Raw genomic sequence first — 4,971 nt, 5'->3', positions numbered from 1 at the left:
AGTAACCCAAAGAGGTGCTGGGCATCAATGTTTTAAGAAGGAATGTGAGCCAAGTGTCTATAGTGAATAATGTGTCAAGTATAAAGAAAGAAAAGAACTTGTTACACATGACACTGAACTAAAGTTTGAACCGCCATTGTTACCCTGACAGAGTAGCGTTTTGGTTGGTTAAAACAGCGGTTTGAACCGCCATTATTACCCTGACAGAGTGGCGTTTTTGTTGGTTAAAACGGCGTTTTTGAACCGCCGTTTTTACCCTGACAGAGTGACTTTTGGTTGGTTAAAATGGCATTTTTGAAATGCCATTTTTACCCTAACAGTGCCATTTTTATTGGTTAAAATGGCATTTCATGTTGTTTAAAATGACAGCTACAAACTGCCCTTTTTACTGGATAAAAATGACATTTTAATTGTTTAAAAAGATAATTTTTACCATGTTAAACAAATATTTTTTATTTAAAATTTCACAATAACAAGAAATCATAACTCATCAACAAAATATTACATAACTCATAAATAAAATATTAAACATAATATATAATTTTTTTAGTATTGAAAATAAAAAATAATAACTCCTATGCAAATAAAGTATTGAAAGTCTTAATATGTAACTCTTAATACATCAAGTCTCTATCATAAAAAAAATCACGCTTCTCTATTATTCGCTTCAAAAGATCTACTTTCTAACTCTTTTGGCGATGGAATCTCACCCTCTTGATCCAATTCCTACAACAAAAATATAATTTAAAAACAAAATAAAAATAAATAAATAAATAAACCATTAACTTGGATAACACAAAATAAATTTAAACAAAAAATGAGAATTAAGAACAGCCAAACAATAATCTTGTTTATATATCATGTATATAACATAGTGGCCAGTGAAAAAAATCAAAGGATTTGATCTGCAGGAGCAATATGATTATGCATATATCCATATATAAAATCTACCAGTTGACAATATAAAAAGGGAAAATGGGAGAAGAAAAAATGCATATATTCATACTTCCAGGCACACTTCCATCAGCTTGCCTCTCAAAAACATGAGTTATATGGCTCACCTAATCACTTCTAGCAATTTGCTTTGATACATGTTGCCAAGTACCTGTAAATGTAAAATTAATTTCAGTTTAAATCCTACTTTCTTTGAGAAAACTTAAGAGGATTAATTAGCATATAATCTTTGTTCTCATATGATCAACCCAACAATTTAATACACACTGCATATATCCCCACTCATCTTTTTATTACATATAAATCCATAGTGACTAATCTTACGTATTTTTGTATAACAATTCAGAATATTAGTGGTATTAATTCATTATTTGTCCTTAATAATTGATATCCGAAAAAAATATGATTCAATTGTAGTTATTAATTCAAAAAGATATTGGTGTCCTATAAAAGAACTCAAATTCTAAATGTTTTGTATATGCTAATGGCCCTAATTGTTAACAGATAGATCAGACCTCCTTGTTGATGATGAGTTTATGTGAAACATTATGTCTTCAAATGTAAATTAATTAAAAACTATGCACTAACCTGAAGAAGCCGCTGCTTTATCTGTAGTTTTCACTGTCCGATACATCTGCATTAAAATTTGTGCATCATACAACAACATTATTAGACACAATAATAATACCACTATATCTAATTAATTAAATTAAGCATATTATTATCCGTAAGTAATAATAATAAGTAAGGAAGCTTAATTAATTATTTGTTGATGACCACAAGATTAAGAAATGGGACACACACACTAATAATAAAAATAAGTTGAAACTTGTAAGTATTAAATTGAGATGCAGTGTGTACTTTCATTATTGACCGGATAATAATGATATTAATAATTTTTATATGACTTCTTCACAATGACTTCTTCACAATACCTCAATTATTCTAATCGGAATGTAAAATCTTTATAACTTATCAACAAAATTATATTGATTATGGATAAGAAGTCCTTTTCCTTAAAGTCTAACAACTAGTCAATTGAATGTATCAAAAACTCAAAATTATAATTACGATGTTTCTCTAATTGAAACAACTATAGCTAAATATTTCATTCCTTTAAAATTGTCTAATATTACCTACAATTACTAAACATGCATGGTTCTCATATACATGAACATAACCTTCACTTACACAATAAAATTACCTCGAACATAAAATGTAAAGTTCTTTTTCAGGATTAAAGAAAATGCCAAATTTACATACCATCAGGGGACCACTTAGGCTCAGTTGGAGATTCCACAACTGAAGGATCCAGCAACACAGATAGATGCGCTTGTGGATCTCTCTGTATAGAACATTAAGATAATTAAACTCCAAGTTGAAAAATAACATATACAAATATCCCAAATCAGTAACTCCAACTATCATCAGTACTTGAAAGCCAGATTCAATACACAAAATAAGAGCATAAATGGATAGTTAAAAAGAAAAAATCTTCTAGAGGGACTAAAATTTTTTTATAAGCCTGTATCTAAACAATGAATCAATGTAAGGAACAGTATACCAATACATTTGAAGTGTAATAGTTGGGATTTGAAAAGTGGATAGAAATCCATTCATCACCTTTATTTATAATACCATCAAGTACCAGCTGTTTGAACTTGTAACAAATATGGAAAAAACCAAAAAACACATAACAAAAGAACGCTTCCTAATCACCTAAATGGGAGAACTACGTGGTAGGAAAGCTTCTTTAATTTACAGCTAAAAATGAAGTATTCTGCTCACCCATTTTCTGAAATAAGAACTGTAAGGCCTCTTCAACCATATAAAAACTTGCAGCAATCTCCCAAAAGTAATGAGCGATGCTAGAAGTAATTCGATAATCTCTTGCTGCTGCAGCCCTTCTATATCAGTTCTGTACTTCATATGCAAATGTGCAATCATCTGTTCTTGCATGAGAATAGACAACTTGTTCTGTTTGGCAAAACTTGTCACAGCTTGAATTGTGTCTCTCTGAAATGCACAACATGTAGCCAAGAAAACCAAACATCAGAAGTACAATCAAATTAGCAATGAACCTCTTAAGAAGATAATGATCTAGAATCACAATAAATTCAAGAAATAGGTACGTGATTCATAAATCAAATTTCATAAATCAAATTTCATTATTAATAAAAGAATTTTCTTTACAGGAACCATGATCCTTGGAAATAAATAATATATAATGTCTAAAACCTTCACAGAGACCTTTCAAAACACCCTCTTCTCAAAAAATTAGATCTTTAGTTTGCATGGCATATCAAGACCACTAAAGCTGTAACATCGGCAAGCCAGAAAGCGGAAAAAAAAAAGCATTAGAAAGGCAATTAGATCTATTTGTTGATGTTTTTCATGATAAACTTAGATAATGGTCCTAAATTTCACCTATAAGCATGGATTGGTATAACATAGGTTCATAGAGTAATAATAAAGTTTACTGTTATAAGCAGAGACATTTCTATCTCTAGTATCTAAGAAGAAAATTAGTTTGTGAATCTACTATCTAATCTCAAGAATGACTTGTACACAAGACAAAAACTGTCTAAACGAATTATATCTAAATTTACATAATTCAACTCCTAATCCTAAATAACAGAAACAAGTCACAAAATCAATGACATTCTACATACAAATTGATGCGGTATGCTACAACAAATCCAGCTAAGCTATTAACACAAAACAATTACATGTCTTGAAATAGTGTTTAAAAAATTGATCTGAAATAAAATGAAATGAAATTGATCTGAAATGAAATGAAATGAAATAATTGCATCTCACTTTTTCTTCTCATGCTGATCCTTGACAAGAAGTGCAGAACCAAAAGCACCTTTTCCAATTTTCTCAAGTACTTTGTACTGCTCCATGTCATCAACAAGTAATTGAAAATTTCACTCTCCTGAACACAAAGTGCAGTACAAATCAAGCATGTTAGACCCTTGCACATTTAGTCATTTATAGCTTTCACAACCATCATTGCTTTTTAATTAGCTTTTGATGTATATTAGTAGTAGACAATAACAACTACTATCAAAGCTTTTTAACTAGCTTTTTAACATGTAATATGCAAGCTAAGCCATATAACACCTAATTACCTGCAGATTCTTGATATGGTTGCTTCCCTACGTACAAAGCAATATGAATTAAGTCACAACCTAAACATAGTTTCCATTCATTTTTCCAACAAATTAAGTCACAACCTAAACCTCCTTTATTATTAGAACTTACTCACTCCCTGCATTAATATACAAAGAAAAGCTTTATTATCCTTTGTTAATAAAATCATAAATTATTTTATGAAAAATAATAAAATGTCATAGATCAAGCTTCAAAAACCGTTTATATTAAAATACAATGATAATTTTTTTGATGGAACCAAACAGAAAAAGAAGTAATGAGGTAATAAGGTGCACGAACAAAAGAAAGTAGAGAAGTGAAAGAAATTGATACCCATCTCGAGTGCACAGAGAGTGACGTCATTGTTCTGCTTTATGTACTTCTGCATGAGCAAAAAATATTAAAAATTGAAAGCCAAAATTAAAGCAGTGGCACAATCACAAAATTAAAAATCACAGGGAGTATAACAAAATCAAAATTCGATGGAACCAAAACCAAAATCAAGAAAAGGAAAACCCTAAATTCGGTAATTTGATAACAACACATTACAAGAAATGAACCAAAATAGAACTTCCATGAAATTACTAGGAAGAAATTAGTGATAAGGAGCATCGAGTCAATTATCAAAGCCACAAGAAAGACGAAATGCTAGAAACAATAATTAACAGTGAATACAAAATCGAAAATGGAAACATTATTGAGAGTGTGTGTAATTAGAACAATTAGCATATAACAATCATTGAAGTAATTAGAACCAGAGATGTGAATTTAGTTACAGATCTAGAAGTGAGAAGTTAGAACGCAAACTGAGAAACAGATCGTGGAGGAGAAGACACGTTAATGGATGAGGAGAAGCTAGCA

General features: G+C 30.2%; 1 long non-coding RNA gene across 14 annotated transcripts; it reads right to left on the bottom strand.

Annotated features, from left to right (window-relative positions):
* On the bottom strand, positions 490 to 4,971 carry LOC107643825. 14 transcript variants are annotated; one of them, XR_002363376.1, is made up of 10 exons: positions 4,887 to 4,971; positions 4,444 to 4,492; positions 4,194 to 4,228; positions 4,089 to 4,115; positions 3,775 to 3,892; positions 2,743 to 2,970; positions 2,218 to 2,299; positions 1,543 to 1,588; positions 1,062 to 1,105; positions 490 to 726 (listed from the first exon to the last, which is right to left on the bottom strand). It is a non-coding gene; the product is annotated as an uncharacterized LOC107643825 (long non-coding RNA). The 14 variants fall into 14 exon arrangements; XR_002363374.1 differs by having other exon boundaries at positions 4,918 to 4,971; XR_002363375.1 differs by having other exon boundaries at positions 4,222 to 4,228; positions 4,918 to 4,971.

The sequence above is a fragment of the Arachis ipaensis genome, chromosome B05 (genome assembly GCF_000816755.2).
Source record: "Arachis ipaensis cultivar K30076 chromosome B05, Araip1.1, whole genome shotgun sequence".
Lineage (NCBI taxonomy): Eukaryota > Viridiplantae > Streptophyta > Magnoliopsida > Fabales > Fabaceae > Arachis > Arachis ipaensis.
Note: the sequence above shows the minus strand (reverse complement) of the source record. Positions and strands in the feature narration are given on the sequence as shown.